Source organism: Nycticebus coucang, chromosome 1, assembly GCF_027406575.1.
Source record: "Nycticebus coucang isolate mNycCou1 chromosome 1, mNycCou1.pri, whole genome shotgun sequence".
NCBI classification, from domain to species: Eukaryota; Metazoa; Chordata; class Mammalia; order Primates; family Lorisidae; genus Nycticebus; species Nycticebus coucang.
The window spans coordinates 79,201,154-79,222,355 of record NC_069780.1 but is presented as its reverse complement, the minus strand read 5'-3'; the positions used below and the strand labels follow the sequence as shown (position 1 = coordinate 79,222,355).

The 21,202-nt window shown below is 37.0% G+C and overlaps 1 protein-coding gene and 1 non-coding gene across 5 annotated transcripts in view; one reads left to right on the top strand and one right to left on the bottom strand.

Moving 5' to 3' along the window:
* Window positions 1-21,202, bottom strand: part of ARFIP1 (ADP ribosylation factor interacting protein 1) — a 120,741-nt gene that overhangs the window by 81,505 nt on the left and 18,034 nt on the right. The gene's annotated exons all lie outside the window — the stretch shown is intronic.
* Window positions 16,495-16,601, top strand: LOC128592148 (U6 spliceosomal RNA). Its single transcript, XR_008381782.1, has one exon. It is a non-coding gene; the product is annotated as a U6 spliceosomal RNA (small nuclear RNA).

Here is a 21,202-nt window from a genome sequence, read left to right as displayed (position 1 = left end):
ATTTAAAAAGGCAGCACCCGTAGCTCAGTGGGTAGGGCGCCAGCCACATACACTGAGGGTGGCGGGTTCAAGCCCAGCCCAGGCCAGCTAAACAACGACAACTGCAAAAAAAAAAAAAAAATAGCTAGGTGTTGTGGCAGGCGCCTGTAGTCCCAGCTACTTGGGAGGCTGAGTCAAGAGAATCTCTTAAGCCTTAAGTTTTAGACTGCTGTGAGCTGTGACACCACTGCACTCTACCGAGGGCAATACAGTGAGACTCTGGCTCAAAAAAAAAAAAAGCCCTTACTTTAGTGTTTGCCCATTTTGTGGTATCAGTACTCCTCCTATGTCCATTTTTGAGCTTCCAAGATGACCTCACTGAATCCAAAAGTAGGGATAGCTAAGCAGCAGTACATCAACGTATGGTATTTCTACCACGGAAACAACGTAAGATACAAATAACCTCAAGAGCACAAGTAACAATAAAAGACAGTGAAGTATTTCAGAATTAGTTTTCAGTATGTATTATCTTTGTTTTTAATATATATATATCTAATTAGAAGTTTATGTAATTTTATTCTTTTTTTTTTTTTTTTTGAGACAGAGTCTCACTTTGTTGCCCTTGGTATAGTGGGTAGACGGCTGTGGTGTCATAGCTCGCAGCAATCTCAAACTCTTGGGCTCAAGGGATTCTCTTGCCTCAGCCTCCCAAGTAGCTGGAAGGTGTCCACCATGACACCCGGGTATTTTCAGAGACAGAATCTTTTTTTTTTCTTTTTTTTTTTTGAGACAGATCCTCAGACCCTTTTTGAGACAGACCCAAAAGCTGTCTCCCTGGGTAGAGTGCTATAGCATCACAGCTCACAGCAACTTCCAACTCTTGGGCTCAAGGGAGTCTCCTGCCTCTGCCTCCCAAGTAGCTGGGACTATAGGTGCCTGCCACAACACCCGGCTATTTTTTGGTTGCAGACATCATTGTTGTTTGGCAGGCCCGGGCTGGATTGGAACCCACCAGCTCAGGTGTACGTGGCTGGCGCCTTAGCCACTTGGGCCACAGGTGCCGAGCCTAGAAACAGAATCTTAATTATTGCTCAGGCTGGTCTTCAACTCCTTAGCTCAAGAAATCTACTGCCTCCCAGAGTGCTAGGATTACAGGTGTGGGCCACTGTTCCCAGCCTAAATTTATGTAATTTTAAAAATAATGGCTGTGTTTAACAAGCTGGCTTACAAATTCTTGAAATTTTAATAATCAGCTTTTGCAAGTTAGTACAAACAAGCTCTAGCCACCACTGAATTATTTCTAAGTTAGAAAGTATATATTCTACAATAGTTTAATCTTTGGAAACAATCTTTGAAAATCCAATATATGGGGATATCACATTCCAGGTAATGATGATACGGATTTGGAGATGATCTAAAAACATTCTCATGTGGCAAATCTACATACCAATAGGAAGTTGGATTTACTATTATATTCATAAACAAAATGCTAAACACATTTTATTCACTTTTTATAAAGCAATAACAAAATTACAGGTCTTTTCTTTTGTTCCTTGTTAATTTCAAATACATTCTAAAACCATAATCATGCTTGAGAAGATCAAAACTGAGCAAATACTTCTATGTAACTACAATACTGCTTTATGTACTAACAGAAAAAGTACATTTATTTTATAATAAGTGATTTTCTTGACTCATATGTGGTAGAATGTACTTTAAAAGTAGAATTAGGGCCAGGTGCATTGGCTCACATCTGTAATCCCAGCACTCTGAGAGGCTGAGGCAGGCAGACTGCCTGAGCTCACAAGTTGAAGACCAGCCTGAGCTAGCTAGAGCAAGACCTCACCTCTAAAAATAGCTGGGCGTTGTGGTGGGTGCTTGTAGTCCCAGCTACTTGGGAGGCTGAGGCAAGAGGCTCAGTTAAACCCAAGTGTTTGAAGTTGCTGTGAGCTATGACACTACAGCACTCTACTAGGGGGACAAAGTGAGACTATTTCAAGAAAAAATAAAAATAAAAAGTAGAATTAGCCTTGTAACATGAAGAAAAATGCAAAATCAAAAAACACGAGTGTGGAACTGACATAGAGAATTAGTCTATTGTACAACCAAAATAGTGAAAGCTGGAAACTAGCTTCTTAAAACCTTTCAATGGGTCAAAGGTGAGAATCAATTAACACAGCATATCCCTAATAAAGATTTTTACAGTTGGCGCTTCATTCCTAAAAGGTACAACAAGTCCTCTGGAGAGGCAATGGAATGTTTCATTCATACATGCCAATGATTCTCAACCCTCTGTGAGATAGTCTGGATATTTGGCCCCTCCAAAGTTCATGTTGAATTTGATTCCCAGTGTTGAATCTGGAAGGCGGCTGGGCGATGGGGTGCATTCCTCACGAACAGGTTGGTGCTGGCCCTGAGATAATGAATGAGTTCTTACTTTATTAGTTCATGTGAGAACTGACTTACTTAAAAGAACATGGGCTCTCCCCTACTCCTTCTCTTGCCATGTGACACGTCTGATACCTCTTGCTTTCCACCTTGATTGGAAGCTCCTTAAAGCTCTTACCAGAAGCAGAACTGGTGGCCATCTCCCTGAATAGTCTGCTAAGTCGTGAGCCAAATAAACCTCTTTTCTTTATAGCAATATAGAAACAGACTAACACATTCTGCATCTTACAACTATCCAGGGAGCTTTTTAACCTCTCTTCAGAGATCATGATTTAATGATGGGCCCCAGTAAATTCCTATACAACAGACAAGTGATTCTTATGTGCAGCCAAGTGAGAACCAATGCTGTCAGCATGTCCTAGAAAAGACGGGAAGGTTAACACAGAAAAATCAGCTATACAAATATTCATTGTATTTACATAAAAACTCAAGAACACTGACTATTATTTAAGGCCTTGTGTTACTGACAGCCATAATCTTTGCCACTTTGAAAAACAAACAGAAAACCTTAGTATGGGATAGGTCTACAAAGTCATTCAGCTCAACTTGTCATGAAGATTAAAACTACAAATAAGAACCACATACACCCATTAGAATGGCCAAAATTAGAAGAACTGACAAAACCATGGGGTGGAAGTAAAACTTGGTAAAATCACTATTTCCTGGTACTATTAAACATATACCTATAACCTAACAATTTCACTCCTAAGAAACACACCCAAGAAAAACAAATGTACATGCCCTTCAAAAGATAACTAAGAGTAATCACAGCAGCTTTATTCAAAATAGCCCCAAACTAGAAACAATCCTAATGTCCTTCAAATAAATTGTGGTAGAGTTAAGAAATGGAATACCACACAACAATAAAACAGAACTTCTGCATCAAAAAACATGGACAGGGTGGGCACAGTGGCTCATGCCTGTAATCCTAACACTCAGGAAAGCCGAGGCAGGAGGATTGCTTGAGCTCAGGATTTTGAGACCAACCTGAGTAAGAGCAAGACACCATCTCTACTAAAAATAGAAAACTTAGCTGAGCATTGTGGCAGGTGCCACTTGAATCAAGGAGTTTGAGGTTCTTATGAGTTAGGCAGATGCTACAGCATTCTAGCCTGGGCAACAAAGTAAGAGTCTGTCTCACAAACAAACAAATAAACAAAAAACATGGACATGCTGAACATTGAGATATAATGTTCAGCAAATGAAGCCAGAACCAAAGAGTTCATAGTGTATCATTTAACTCAAAAAGAAAACCAGTAAATAATGATGACAGTAGGCAGATGAGTGGTTACCTTAGGAGGGATAATACTGAGTCATAACCTTCTAGTAGAAAACTATTTCTCTAGTCAGAAAGAATGTGCAAAAACAGTAAAGAAAAAACTGATATACGTCATCAAAATTAAAACTTCTTTTCAAAAGATGTCATTAAAAAAATGAAAAGGCAAGCCACAGACAGTAAGAAATATCTATATCTGATAAATGACTGACATTCAAACTTTATAAGTAACTCTTGCAATTCAATAATAAGAACATGAACAAAAATTGGCCAAAATTTTAACGGACACTTCAGAAAATATATGAATAGCAAATAATTACATGAAAAGATGCTCAACATCATGAGTCACCAAGAAAATACAAATTAAAACCACTATAAGAACCACTACATATCTACAACAATGACTCAAAAGGAAAAAAAAATCTTTTGTTTTGCTAATTTACTTATTTTTTGAGACAGCTTCACTTTGTCATCCTGGGCAAAAGCGATTCACTTGCCTCAGCCTCCCGAGTAGCTGGTACTTGCAACGATTCTCAACCTGGGGGTCGAACGACCCTTTCCCAGGGGTGGCCTAAATACATCCTGCATATCAGATATTTACATTATGATTCATAACAGTAGCAAAATTACAGTTATAAAGTAGCAACGAAAATAATTTTATAGTTGGGGGTCACCACAACACGAGGAACTGTATGTATTAAAGGGTGACGGCATAAGGAAGGTTGAGAACCACTGGACTACAGGCCCCCACCACAATGCCTAGCTATTTTTTAGAGATGGGGGTCTTGCTTTTCCTCAGGCTGGTGTTGAACTCAAGCAATCCACCCACCTCAGCCTCCCAGAGTGCCAGGATTACAGGCGTGAGCCACCAGGCCTGGCCCATGTTTTAATTTTTTAATTCAAATTTTTATTTGTTTATATTTAGGTGCTTGTTTTTTGTATTATAAAGGAATTTAAGCATTTATTCTTTAACACATCATGATACAAGGAATTTTATGTAAAATAAAGGTGGTCCAAAGTACCTCTTGGCAGGTCTGGTGCCAGGCTCCTTATCATGTTTAGTAACTGTTAGCTTAAAGTATGCAGTGTTACGAAAACCAGTTCAACATTTTTCAAGGGATTTTTCAATAATTTTTGTAGATTGCTAGCTCCCATCTAAAGTGTACAAAGAGAAGTATGTCACTCTTTGTTGGCTGAACATGCTTTTGTCATAGTTCATGGTTAAGTTCAACAAAACCAATTACCATATCCCAGGGTTTTATTTTGCATAAAGATATTGTTATTATTATCTAGAGTTATACTTTTAACATATAAGCATAAATACAAGAATTAAAAACATTTATATAGATATGGAATTAGTACTACCCAAAATTTGGGCAAAAATGTATGCATTATACACAGCAAAACACAGTTCTTCATTTTGGAGAACTCCTCAGCAATTTCTTATAAAAGTAAATATGTACACTTGACCATATGACTTTGCCACACTACACATAAGCATTTACCAAAGAGCAATTTCCTGACTTATATATATGTATTCATAGCAGCTGTATTCATCAGAGCCTAAAACGAGAAAAAAAGTCCATAAAAGGTTAATGAGTAAATACATTGTGTAGACCTGCACAATGAAATAATCCTCAGCAATAAAAAGGAATGAACTACTAACTCATGCAACAACTCTTACTTTCAAAACACTATGCTGAGTCAAAAAAGCCAGACACAAAAGAATATATATTATATGATTTCATTTATACAGAATTCTAACATACAAAACTAATCTGTTACAACAGATCAATGGCTGCCTGGGGAAGGAGGTGGTATAGGATAGAACTGATTGCAGAGGGGCACAAGAAACTTTAGGGTGATGGAAATACTCTGCATTTTGATTGTGATTATAGTTTCCCAAGTTTATTCACTTGTTAAAATTCATTGGACTATATATCTAAAATGAGTTTATTTATATTATATATAAATTTACCTCAATAAACTGTTGATGTTGAAAAAAGGTAAAATTCCATTTTATCATCTCTAATAGCAGTGGACCTATTTTTCCTGCAAGCCCAAAATCTAATCATATAGCAACCACATCAGTCTGGTAGGGGGAGAACTGATCACAGTACCCAACTACAAGGAGGGACTGACTTGCAGCCCCAAAAACCCCACCAAAAAAAAAGTGTGTCATTTTCCAAAATATGTCTTACCCACAAAATATAAATATTACCAACACTCTTTCACTACAAAAATTACTGCATAGTGCTAAGTATCGTTTACAAACATATATTCCCTATTTGAGCCAGAGTCTGAAAATCAGAAATACTGCCTCTAGGAGAGTATTTAAAAGAATGGAGAATATCTAAAGAATGGCAAAGCATAAAATGCAATCTGGAAGAAAAAAAAAAGTCCCTCTGTTCCGCATCATAGATCTTTTATAACAGCAATAGAGACATAATTGGTTTGCCAAGTCAGAGATTAGCCAAGAATTACGTATATCTCATTCTTTTTGGCTGCCCAACCCCGTACCCAACCAAGGAAAGCCTCCACATTGTGAGGCTTGGGGGAAGGAAGAGCCTGCCTTGTATTATTTACAATCTCAAGATACTGACAAACAAGCAAATATCTGGAGTCAGATTGCTTTGGTTCAATTCATGGCTCAACTCCTGAGTAGCTATGAACCTCAGGCATGTTCCTAAAGCTCTCTTTTCTCTTCTGTAAAATGATTATAGTACCTACTAAATAGCATTGCTATTACCACAAAATAAAATATATAAAAAATTCTTAGAAAGGTGCCTGGAATACAATTATTACTATCTATGTAAATATTATGTTTTCCAAGCTCTAAGGCACTACCATTCCGACCTAAACTCTGCCAAACCAAAAGCGCTTGCCACAAGACTTAGAAACTAGTGCTAAGAATTATCAAGAAGGGTTATCACTCATGGGTAACATTAACTGCAGCAAGATCAAATTCCTGGGTTAGCAGTGGCCATAGCACTAGTGGCAGCAGCTGGTCAGTCACCAGAGCCGGAGGTACTAACTGTGCAAGGTACATCTGTTGCTAAACATTCTTGGCATCCTCACTGGATCATAGTGAATAATGATTTGGATCAATATTCATAGATGAATGGCCTGGATCCTGTTTTTTCAACTCTCCTAACAATTCTATATGCTATCCCATATCCTCTTAATAAATCCTTTTTCTGAGTAAATGAGCTGGACCTGATTTCTTAATTGCTTGCAACATAAGACTTTAAAATCAGACTTACAGTCAGTAAGTAGATAAATGGAAAATGGTCTTCTAATATCTTTATAAATGCTTTTCAGCTTTTCAGAATGTCAGAATGCTGTGAAACTTGTTCAGTAGCTACATGGTTTCCTACTCTAACACTAAGAGTAATCATTAAAAAGGCGGCCTTTACTGAGTTTTTATTAAACACCAGGCACTGTGCTAATCACATTGCAGAAATGATTTCATTTAACCCTCATAAGGGCCCTGTGAGGTAAATATGATTTTCCCAATTTTAACAGATGAGAAGACTGAGGCCTGGAAAGATAAAGGAATTAACTAATTTAAATAATGCATCCTCTTGCAAACAAAGCCCTACTGTTGTGCCCAGGAGTTCCACAAAGACTACACTGCCAAACAAGTTAAATTTAAAGAGGAGTCCTTTTATTGAAGAGCTGGTCTGCGACTGCCTCAGTGTCCCAAGGTGGGGTTTCTGACAGCAGCCCCGAGTGCTTAAGGGGTCGGGTTTTTAAGGCTTGGTCTGTATCCTGGGTGGCACACAGGCTTTCCAGGTGCATCGGGTAAGGTAGCAAGCAAGCATTGTACAGAAGCAGAATTTTGTGGTTAGTTAGTACACATCATACATCTTTGTTTTAATATTTCCCCCATACATCTTAGTTTCAGTACTTTCTCCCATTACATCTTAGTTTCAGTACTTTCTCCCCATACATCTTAGTTTCAATACTTTCCCCACCTGGTATTGTTTAGAGGTCAGTTCAGGGCCAGCTGGTGCCTCCCGGATCGCTTCCCAGGGAGTTAGCCAAGCAAGAAACTGGGAGTGAACTAGAAGCAAGAAATCATTTAGTATATTTCATTTATCTTGGGAGTAAACTACACTTATTTTATTTATTTATTTGAAAGCTTGATGTCCGGAAATTTGCCAGGAGTTAACTGGCATTTTTCCATTATAGCCTAGGCCCACTAGGCCTAACACTACCACAGTAAGAGTATACACTTAATGAGTGCTTACTATGTGTCAGGCATTGTTCTATGAGTTTTTCACATATTAACTGATTTAATTCTACTTGCTTTATGTGTGTTATCTCAATTAACCTCACAACTACCTAGGACCCAAGTACCTTTCAAAAGAAAACAGAAAGATTAGGAAATTTGCTTAATAGTACACAGCCAGAAAGTGATGAACTGGTGATTCAAACCTGGTAAAATGGTTTGAGTTTTTACCCCCTACATTATGCTGCCCCTCTAAAAGTGACTGAAATACATGAATGGGACTTTCCAACCAATCCTATATACTATGTATCAAACCCACTGCTTTCTTGATGTTGACAATTTGTACTACTGTTTCTTCTATTTCCAGATCATCCTCCACAGTTAAAGAGTGGCACCTGTCTTAATTTACTCTGTCCATTCACTTCCACAATTCAAGATTGAAGCATCATCTCCATTTATCTCATTAGGGCTTTCTGCTAATTCCAGAGCCCTAGACACAGCTACATACAGGAAACTCCTCCTCCTAGCAGTTGGCAGTTGAAAAATTAAACCAGCATACCTGGGAATCAGAAGTTCCAGAGTAACAAGCCTGTTGCTGAAAACAGCATCAATTCTTGGAAAATATGCACGCATTACCATCAAACCTGATAGCTCAGTGGTTCTCAAATAGGGGATGTAAGGGGTAGTTTTTGGACAACCTTCTGCCCCCAAACATTTAGCAGTGTCTGCTTGCTGTGGCTGGGGGATAGCATGCTACTGGCATTTTGAAGGTAGAGGACAGGGATTCTATAATGTTGTACGGAACAATTCCCCCAATAAAAAATCCAACCAAATATGTTAGTTATGTCAAGTTGAGAAACTGTAAATAGCCTGATGTGATATTGTTTCTCAGACTAACTGGCCTCATGGGTCTCAATATTTACTCAAAATATCATAAATACAACCCTATCAATTGCGTTAGAGGAGAACAGCTCCCCCTGCCTTCTTTTGGTGGATCAAATAGCATTCCAGCAACCTTTCTCAGCATTACAATAGTGATAACCTGGCCCATAAAACTGCTTACAGTCTAACCCCCACCTGCTTCTCTAGCTACTTCTCATATCATGCTCTTCCTTCACGCTGGCCAATTTGGACAGTAGATAAATCTTCACTATCTTAATCCTCAGGATACACAGTTACTCCTCTGTAACAACTCAACTCCTGTCTAAAGTCCTTTCTATACCTGTTCAAGACCTAGGGCTAAAACAAAAATGTTCATATAATCTTTTTCTTGTGCTACTTATACCATAATTTGACAGTTTAGCACTTATAGGTGAATACCACATGGAAAATAAAAGAGACATCATTAACAAAGGCTCAACCAAAGACCAAAAACTATCTTAATAATGCAAAAGAAAGGTATGCTAAAAAGAAGGTTCTTGCTGTTACCAATATACTAGATTATTTGTAGTGAAACTTAATTTCTAAAATGTTTAAAACAATGCAGAAACTTTCTAGAAAGAATATAAAAGAACTTGTCTTAGCCTTTTTTAGACATGTGGAACTAAAAACAGAAGGCATTATATCTTCTAAAACACACACATTTAACACTGTTGTTTAATCCAATTTACCACTAAGCAAGCAAAACCAAAGTAGTATAATGAGATTAAAGTTTTTACAGTTGTTTCTTAAATTATTTTTTTAAGTTTTTTTTTTCTTTTTTTGAGATAGAATCTCACTTTGTCACCCTCAGTAGAGTGTCATAGCATCATAGCTCACAGCAACCTCAAACTCCTAGGCTCAAGCGATTCTCTTTGTCTCAGCCTCCCGAGTAGCTGGGACTACAGGTGCCTGCCACAACACCCAGCTATTTTTAGAGATGGGGTCTTGCTCAAGCTGGTCTCAAACCCTTGAGCACAGGCAATCCACCCACCTCAGCCTCCCAGAATACTAGGATTACAGGCGTGAGCCACTGCACCCGGCCTTTAAAAGTTATTTTAAAATGTAATAAAAAGTATTGTGAAACATTTGTAATGTTCTGGGTAATGACTGTATATGTTCAGTAGGTATTTTGTCCTGCTACCAACTCTTCTAACTTAAAAGACTAAATTCTTAATTTCAGTCAATTCTACACACAAGGCAGTGAAAAAAAGTGAATAGTGAAAGAATAAAGAAGAGAAGCCAATTCAACCTAACTGTTCCAGTTATGCCTTCAAACAATGAAGTTCGTAGTGTTTTGTGGACTAATTATGCATCTCAACAGAGACCATATTTTGTTCCAATACAAAAAAGCACAAATGCCCTCTGTGTTCAGATGAAATTCTTCAGATTTTTACCTATAAAAAAGTAAGAATTATATTGAAACACATAATTCAAAGTCTTTGAAATTTCCTTCTGCATCAGTAAAACTGTGACCTTTAAAAAGTGTCAGTGTATTTATTACAAAGTGTTAATTCGACATAGTTCAAAGTATTAGGTGAATAAGCCTACTGCAGGTAGCTGCAGGAGAACTAACCAAGGTATTAGCGACATGGATTTAAGGTCCACCTTTGCCCCTTTTTATACTTTACAGAGTCAATTTCTATTTGTTCATTTATAAAATGGAATTTTTAACCTAATTTATATATCATACACCTATTACAACAATCTACCCTGTAACACGAAAACACCATATATTATAATTATAGCATATTGTCTTCAGTACAAGACCAGAAAAAATACTGGAGTAGCTCCAGTAACACTAGTATTTATTAGCACAGCTACTCTTCATAAATTTATCACTATGGGTACCCTAACTACATTTTTCTAAAACCGATCATGATTGAGAGAGTTGAAACATGCTGTAAATGCTAATTGTTTTTAGCCTTGATTTTTTTCTTTGTTCCATCTATCTTGGCAATTTCGTGGCTTTAATAGAAAGATGATTCTCAAAACTATTATCATAAATGGATGGAGAAAGCAAATGTAGTAAAATCTGGATAATTACTGAACTTAGATGATGACTATATGGAAATTTATTTCATATTCTATTCTTTTTTTGCATATGCTATAAACATTTCTTAAGCAATGTTTTAATGTATTATTATCAATCTCAAACCTGTCTACATTTTCAGGTACCTGATACATGAATACTCCATTTCAAATCTTCTTGTAACTTTCTCATCTCTGTCTGTCATTCTCAAGCCAATCACAGCTGCTAGCTATCTCCTGAACCACATGCCTCCTACTCTTTCCTCGTTGACACTCACTTCCAGCCACAGAGTCCTCTCCACTGTTTCTCAAACACACCAATCTTATTTTCACTCTTGATGTTCCCTCTGTTTGGAAGGTATTTATTTCCTCCCAGATTTTCACATGCCTCTCTCCCTCTCCTCGTTCAGGTTTCTTTTCACACACTATCTCCTCAGAAGGGCCTTCCTTGACCAACCTATGTAAATCAGCACTCTTTACTCCTTTCATGCTTTATTAGCAGTAAGCACTATTTTACATTATATTGTAAAATAACATGTATATCTCTAACATGACTCCCTCCGCAATATGTCTACAACATAAAAACCAACTCTTTAACTTGACATTCAAAATCCTTCCACAGGGCGGCGCCTAAGGCTCAGTGAGTAGGGTGCCGGCCCCATATACAGAGGGTGGTGGGTTTGAACCCTGCACCGGCCAAACTGCAACAAAAAAATAGACAGGTGTTGTAGCAGGCACCTGTAGTCCCAACTACTTGGGAGGCTGAGGCAAGAGAATCGCCTAAGCCCAAGAGCTGGAGGTTGCTGTCAGCTGTGACACCATGGGCACTCTACCGAGGGTGACAAAGTGAAACTCTGTCTCCAAAAAAAAAAAAAAAAAATCTTTCCATAATTGGAACCATTTTCTTTTCACCATTTATGCTTCTTTAGATACCTTATGTAATCAAACTTACTTACTCTTTCCTCGGTGTTTCTCAATTTCTTTTCTCTATGCCTTTGCTCAAGTACTGACCATCATCATTCATGTGCTCAAATAAGGCTCAGTATAAATGCCACCTTCACTGATATTCCTGGCTGATACTCCTCTGAATCGCCACAGTGCTTAATCTACAATACTCGAAAGGCATTATTATTCTTCATTCTATCTTAAAATTTCCTCTAGTAATCAATAGGCACCTTGAATGCAGCATCTGTACTCAATTTACTTTTTAGATGTCTGAGTTACACAAAAGAGGAAGGCAAATATTTGTATATTTTTCTTGAATATGAGAAATTGGTGTGTTCTAGTGTTAAAATATTGAAGGGCAGACAGAAGAATTCATACTATAATCTCAAAATAAACTAATAAACATCTAGCATAACTTCTTTGCTTGTTTTGTTGCCATTGTTATTAAAAATATACTATTTGGGGCGGCACCTGTGGCTCAGTCAGTAGGGCGCCGGCCCCATATACCAAGGGTCGCGGGTTCAAGCCCGGCCCCGGCCAAACTGCAACCAAAAAATAGCCGGGCGTTGTGGCGGGCGCCTGTAGTCCCAGCTACTCGAGAGGCTGAGGCAAGAGAATCGCTTGAGCCCAGGAGTTGGAGGTTGCTGTGAGCTGTGTGAGGCCACGGCACTCTACCGAGGGCCATAAAGTGAGACTCTGTCTCTACAAAAAAAAAAAAATATACTATTTGTTTCCCCAATTTCTCACTTCAACTTTTAAATATTATTTTTTCTATTTAGTCTCTTAAATTTACTCTTTTCCATAGATCCTTAACAGCTATGTCAATCCTTCCAAGTTTCAGATGCCTAATGTATAAAATGAAGAGAAGAATTCCACAGGATTTTTGGAGTATTAAATGAGATTATATATGCAAAACCAATACAATGCCTGGCACCTCATATGCCCTCAATGAATGGCTAGTATAAATAAAACTTGCCCATAAATTTTGAAAAAGCAGATTTAAATTAGTAGCATATTAATAAGTGAGGAGTTTAAAGTGACAAAATACTCTACTTTGGATAACTATAAATTCATATAAGCTTTTAAAATGGGACATAAATTCAGTTTATGTTCAAGCACCTGGCCTTTCTTTTTTAAATTACAATATTCCCTATGGATGTGACACATTTCAGTGTGGCTAAAAACAAAGGGAATACCAAACATGAATTTTAATGTTAATTTACAGACAAACCTGAATGATCAATTACTTGGCATTGGTTTCCTTCAGATCACTGTCATCCAGGCTTAACTCTCTATTGAACAGGAAATTTCTAGTTTAGTATCTGTAAGAGTGACATTCATATAGACAAAACTCACAGTGGTAAATCAATAACAGAATATTTTCATTTACTTATTATTATGAATCCCATCATTGGCTGGGTTGTACCAAACTTCCTGTAATCATCTCTCAACAGTATAGATTCAGAAAACTAATCACAAAAAAAATGAAATCCATAAACTAAGTACAGTTTCTTACTAGAAACATAACTATCTAGTTTCTTAGGACTACATAGAACTACAACACTGCTTTGCCACATGATAAACAGCCAAGCTATTTTAGATCACAAAGAATCCTGAATCCTCTACAAATAACACCTATATTGCTAGCAGGGAATTCCAACTACAGCAGAACCTCTGTAGTTGACCATCTCCCTACATTGACCACCTCCTTAAACTGACCTAATTTTCATAGACCTGGCATGCACCATATGTACATATCAGTACAGTAGGCCTAGTTCCTTATGTTGATTACCTTTGTATTTTGACCAGTTTGTTACAGTCCCTTTGGGTGGTCAACTTATAGAGGTTCTATTGTATAAAGAAATTTATTGAAATGACAGAAATGGAATTCAAAATCTGGATGGCAAAAAAATGAATGGAATTGAAGATAAAGAAGCCCAAGAAATGTTTTAGTAAATTAATGAAAATGTTACCAAAGAACTGGACAATATTAGGAAAGATATAATGGAGCCTAATTAAAGAATTAAAAGAGGCATTCAGGCAATTTCAAAATATAGAGGAAAGTTTCAGCAACAGACTAAACTGTGAAGAAAGAATCTCGTACCTTGAAGGCAAGACTCTCTAACTAGCCCAGTCATTTAAACAGGCAGAAGAGAGCAAAAGCAGAACACTCCCTCAGGGAGATTTGGGACTATGCAAAGCATATAACATACGAATTACACAGGTATGCCCAAGGAAGAAGAAGTGCTAAAGGCATGGGAACTGTAGTTGACGATATTATTGTAAAAAATTTCCCAAACATCACCAGGGCTTTGGACATCCAGATACTAGATGGTCGTTGAACTCCAGAAAGACTCACTGCAAATACACCATCTCCAAGACACAGAGTAATGTGGTCAAAGTCAAAATGAAAGAAAAAATTCTACAAGCAACTACATGTAAACAACATCTGACCTACAAAGGAAAATCCAGGATAACAGCAGATTTATTAGTAGAAACCTTACAAGCCAGAAAGGAATACGGATCTTCAAAATAAGGATGTTCAGTCTTCTTAAACAGAAGAATTGTCAGCCTAAAATTTTGTGTCCCAAAAAGTTTCAGATGTGATGGAGAAATTAAATTAGCCTTGAGGAAATCTGTCAAACCAAATTTGCCCTGCAAGAAGTACTCAGATCTGTGGGATACACAGAGCAGCATGATAGACTCTTACCAGCATAAAACTACCCAGAAACTAAAGGTCAAAGCCTAGATACCACAACAGCCTAATGTAAAACAAAGCAATAGAGTCCTATGTATAACTTGACAAACAGAAATCCACCCAATTAACAAGTCTCTCAGCAAATCTGATGGCTTGAACTCTCCACTGAAGAAATATGGGCTGGCTGAATGGATTTAAAAAATACAAGCCAAATATCTACTGTTCCCAGGAAACACACCTAACTCACAGGACACATCCAGACTCAGGGTTAAAACAATATCCCATGCAAATGGAAACCAAAAGAAAGTGGGTATAGCAATTCTCATCACAAAAAGTATTGACTTCTAGGCTGGGCATGGTGACTCTCACCTGTAATCCAAGCACTCTGGGAGGCACTCAGGCAGGTGGATTGCCTGAGCTCACAGGTTTGAGACCAGCCTGAGCCAGAGCAAGACCTCGTCTCTAAAAATAGCTGGGTGTTGTGGTGGGGTACCTGTAGTCCCAGCTACTTTGGAGGCTGAGGCACGAGAATCAATTGAGCTCAAGAGTTTGAGGTTTTTCTAAGCCATGATGCCACAACACTCTACTAAGGCCAACAAAATGAAACTGTCTTAAAAAAAAGAATTGACTTCAAAGCAACAAAAGTAAAGAAAGATAAAGATGATCATTGTATATTGGTAAAGGGAACAATTCAACAAGAAGACATATCGATCCTAAATATTTATGCACCTAACACAGGTACTTCCAGATTTATAAAGCAAATCCTACTTGATCTAAATAAAATGGTAAAGAACAGCTTTGCAATAGATGGTGACTTCAACACTCTGCTGACAGAACTGGACAGATCTTCTAAGCAGAAAATAAACAAAGAAACACTAGACTTACACATGACTCTGGAACAAATGGGCTTAACAGACATTTACAGAATATTTCATCCCAATACTACTAAATATATGTTTTTCTCATCAGGTCATGTATTATTCTCCAAGATTGATCATATCCTAGGCCACAAAAACATGCCTCAACAAATTAAGAAAAATACCTGATAAGAAAACTCGTTGCCTTAAATTCCCACATGCAAAAGTCAGAAAGGTTGCAAATCAACAATCTAATAAATTACCTTAAGGAACTGAAAAAAGAGCAAACTAATCCTAAACCCAGCAGAAGAAAAGAAAAAACAAAGATCAGAGCAGAACTAAATGAAATCATACAGAAGATTAATAAAGCAAAAAGTCGGTTCTTTGAGAAGATAAACAAAATTGACAAGCCTTTGGCCACATTAACCACAAACCAAAAAGGACTCTAATAAGCTCAATCAAAAATGAACAAAGAGAAACAACATACACAGAAATACAAAGCATTACCACTGAATACTATAAAACTCTCTACGCAGGGCGGCGCCTGTGGCTCAAGGGGTAGGGTGCCGGTCCCATATGCCGGAGGTGGCAGGTTCAAACCCAGCCCCGGCCAAAAAAAAAAAAAAAAAAAAAAAAAAACTCTCTATGCTCATAAACTTGAAAATGTGAAGGAAATGTACAAATTCTCGGAATCATACTACCTCCCTAGACTCAACCAGAAGTAAATAGAATTTCTGAACAGACCAATATAAGCATCCAAATTGAAGCAACAATAACAAATCCTCTAATAAAAAAAATCCTGGACCAGTCGGTCTCACACTTGAATTTCACCAAACCTACAAAGAATTTGTACTTATATTACAGAAATTATTACATAGCATTTGAAAAGGAAGGAACCCTCCCCAACTCTACAAAGCAAATATCACCTGGATACCAAAGCTAGGAAAGGACATAAAAAAAAAAAAGAAAATTATAGACCAATATCTCTTATGAATATAGATACAAATATGCTCAATAAAAAGTATTCAACAAAATATATCACCCTTTTTTGATAAGAACACTCAAGAATATAGGAATAGACAGAACATCTCAAAAATGATAAAAGCCAGTGCTCGCTTCGGCAGCACATATACTAAAATTGGAACGATACAGAGAAAATTAGCATGGCCCCTGCGCAAGGATGACACGCAAATTCGTGAAGCGTTCCATATCTTAAAAAAAAAAAAAAAAAAAAAAAATGATAAAAGCCATCTATGACAGATCCACAACCAATATCATATTGAATGGAGAAAAATGAGAGGATTCCTGCTTAGAACTGGAACCAGACAAGGCTGCCTGGTTCTCTATTTCCACTTTTATTCAACATAGTGCTAAAGTCCTGCTCAGAGAAATCAGACAAGATAAGGAAATCAAGGGCATCCATATGGTGAAAGAAGAGGTCAAACTATTACCCTCTGTTGACAACATGATTTTATACACAGAAAACTCCAAAGACTCAACCAAGAGACACCTGGAAATGATAAATAAATACAGTAATGCTTCCGGTTATAAAATCAATGTGCAGAAATCAGTAGCTGAGAACCAAATCAAAGTCACAATACCCTTCACAGTAGCATCAAAGAAAATGAAATACTTAGGAATATATTTAACAAAGGAGGTAAGACTTCTATAAAGAAAATTCTAAAACACTCAGAAATCACAGAGGATGTAAACAGATGGAAAAACATACCATATTCATGATATCAACACTGTTTAAATGTCTATACTACCCAAAGTGATTTACAGGTTCAATGTAATCCCCATTAAAATACCAACGTCATTTTTCACAGATCTTAATGTAATCTTACATAATAAGAACACATCTGGAGGCATCGCTTTACCAGACTTCGGGCTATAAACAGCATGGTATTGGCATAAAAATAGAGATGTAAACCTATGAATCAGGACAGATATGAAACCATTCTCCTATTGCCATCTATCTTTGACAAAACAGTCAAAAACATACACTGGGGAAATTAATCCCTATCTAATAAATGGTGTCTGGAAAATGAGATAGACTGGAAAAGACTAAAACACAACTTGCACCTCTCATCACTTATAAAAAAGTAATTCATAATAGACAACAGACTTAAACCTAAGACATGAAACTATAAGAAGAAACAGAAGAAAAGGTTGGAAAATCTCTTACAGATATTAGCCTAGGCAAATAATTTATGAAGACCCTGATGGCAATCACAGCAATAACAAAAATAAACAAATGGAAGTTGATCGAGGTAAAAAGTTACTACAAAGCCAACGACCACAATCAACTGAGCAAACAGACAACCTACAGAATGGGAGAAAATATTTGCATGATACATATCCAGAGTTGATAACCAGAATCTACAAAGAACTCAAACAAATGAACAAGAGAAGATCACAGCATCCCATTAAAAAATGGGCAGAAGACATGAATAGAAACTTTTCAATGAAGATAGACTAATGGCCAATGAACACATGCAAAAAACACTCAACATCTCTAATCAATAGGGAAATGCAAATCAAAACCATACTGAGAGGCTCAGCACCCGTTGCTCAGAGTAGGGCACCAGCCACATGCACCGAGGCTGGCGAGTTTAAGCCCAGCCCAGGCTTGCTAAACAATGTCAACTGCAACCAAAAAATAGCCGGGCGTTGTAGCAGGCGCCTGTAGTCCCAGCCCCTTGGGAGGCTGAGGCAAGAGAATCGCTTAAGCCCAAGAGTTGGAGGATGCTGTGAGCTGTGATGCCATAGCACTCTACCCAGGGTGACATAGTGAGACTCTGTCTCAAAACAAACAAACAAACAAAAAACCATGATGAGATATCACCTAACCCCAGTGAAAATGGCTCATATTATAAAGTCTCAAAGCAACAGATGCTGGTGTGGATACAGAGAGAAAGGAACTCCCACTGTTGGTGGGACTGCAAACTAGTACAACCTCTATGGAAAGTAGTATGAAGACACCTCAAAGAATTAAAAGTAGAACTACCATTTGATCCTGTAATCTCACTACTAGCCATTTACCCAAAGGATAAAAAGACATTTTATAAAAGAGATGCTTGTACCTGAAATGTTTATAGCAGCACAAGCACAAATATGTGGCAACAATCCAAATGCTCCTCAATACATGAACGGATTAATAAACTGTGGTATATGTATACCATGAAATTCTTCAGTCATAAATTAAGATGATGATCTGGTATCTTTGGTAACAACCTGGATGGAATTGGAGACCATTCTCCTAAGTGAAGTATTATAAGAATGGAAAAATAAGCACCACACGTACTCAACACTAAATTGGAACTAGGGGATCAACACTTTAAGTGCTCATATGGGAGCAAAACTCAATGGAATTGAAATAGGTGGGAGGGGGGAAGAAAGGGATAAATTCACACCTAACGGGTACATCACAAACTTTCTGGGTGAAGGGCACATTTATAACTTTGACTTAAAATATATAAAAGTAAACTATGTAACCAAAACATGTGTACCCCCATAATATTCTTAAATAAATAATAAAAAAATATATATCTGCTAGGCTTTCTCTAATAGAATACTCTGCAACTAATAAAAATAATAACATACATATATACATTTACATAGGAAAATATAAATGAATCGTAAAATAAAAATATAAATGGGAAATGTGTAAAAAAAATGTATACACAAAAGTCCACGTTAGAACCTAAACTGAAAACTAAGTCTCTTGATAGCTTGGAGTTTAAGCCTCTTTCTTCTAAGCCTTTTTTTTTTTTTTTAAATATATTTAGGAAGGGTGCTATATATATTTTAATATATTTAGGAAGGCAGACACTGATGGTTGAAATTGACTTTGAGATTTCTGAGTTGAGAGTGTGACAACACACAGCTAAAATGTAAATATTTAGATATAACACATTATTCTTTTACTAGACATAATGCACATACTGCAAGGGAACAAAAGTGAGGCATCTGTCAATGAGGAAAATGAAAATGAGATCTTTTCCTTAAACTACAAATCAGTAAACAATGGAATCACAGTGGAAATTTACACAATTGTCTTAAAGAGTATGATCACAAATCAAAAAAGACTTACTTGACTGTAAAACTAAATAACAGGTATTATTAACATACCCAAAGAAAGAGTGTACCAGTCAGAAAAGATGTTGGTTTACTATAGAAAGATAGGCAAGGTTGAATCACAGGTAAAGTTTGCCTTTGTCTACTTAAACATGGTATACTTCAGTGGTTCTCAAACTTTAGTATGCTTCAAAATTAGCTGGAAGGCTTGTTAAAATACAGAGCAGGAGGCCTTACCCTCAGATTCTTATGGCCCAAGAATTTACATTTCTGATAAGTTCCTAGATAATACTGCTGCCAGCTGGGGAACATTTTGAGAATCACTGGTCTATACGAGCCATAGTTTTCTACTGCTGTGTAACCACAAACTTAGCAGCTTAAAATAACATCCGTTTATTAGTTCACAGTTCTATAGGTCAGAAGTCTGGAACAGCATGGCTGAGTTCTCCATTAAGACTGAAATCAAGGGGTTGGCAATGTTCTTATCTGGAGCACAGCGTCCTCTTTTCAAGCCTCTTTTTATTGGCAAGATTCATTTCCTTGTAGCTATAGGACTGAAGCCCTGTTTTCTTGGTATCAGCCAGGGACTATTCTCAACTCACGCAGGTTTTTCACAGGTCCAGAGAGGCTGCCTTCAGGGAACACACTAGTCTGGGTGACTCAAATGTTTTTAGTCTATGAAACAAATGAATTTCTTTCAGGAGATTAATAAATCAGCATTCTAGTTACATACAACAGCCTCTGTGAACTTATTTAATGTGGGTCTCTGGCTGCGTATTGATCAGATTGGGTTATTAGCTGGGATCCAGATCCTGAAATGAAGATAAATTCACAAACATGAAAACTAATTTTGAGGACCAGACTAGGCAGCTAGCCCCCCAACTCCGCCCCCTAGGCATCATGTCTCTATTCCTTTACTACTGTACTTGTTTTTCAGACTTCTCATTATATAGCATATCCTGGATTAAAGCCACAGTTAAAATTAAAATGGAAAAGATCTCAGAAATTAAAAAAAATAAGTTTCAAAATAAGTCTTTCAAAGCATTAACTCAGGGCCTACTATGTGCAAAAACCCACTATAAATGTGTTTATGTGTGTAGTCTCCTTTAACCCTCATGACAGCACTATAAAGTCTATACATAACTCTATTTTACAAAGAAAGAAGACTTGTGCAAATGAAAAGATATCCCCTACTCTTAGATAAGATGACAACATTATAAGATGCTAATTTCTCCATTAGTTAATTTATAAATTCAATGCAAGGCATAAAAATACAAGCAAATTGTTTTATAAAATTTGGCAAGATGACACTAAAGTTGATAACGAAACTCAAACATGAGGAATAGCCAAGAAAACACTAAAAAAGGAAAACTACAAGGGAGACTACCTTTATCAGACATTAAAACATAAATATCAATAATCATCTATAATTAAAGCAGTGTGGGAGTAACAAAGAGAAAGAGGAACAAAGAGATAAGTGGAACACAATAAACTCTAGAATTAAACCCAAATATACACAGAAATTTAGAATATAATAGAAGTGCCATCACTTATCACCAAAGTACAGATGGACTTTTTAATAAATGGTGCCAAGAAAAGTAGATAGCCATTGGAAAAAATATAAAATTAGTCCTATATCTCACACCATGCATAAAAAACTACAAATAGACTAGGAATTTGGATGTAAAAAATGAAACCATAAAAAGCACTAGAAAAAAACACAAGTGAACTGTGCT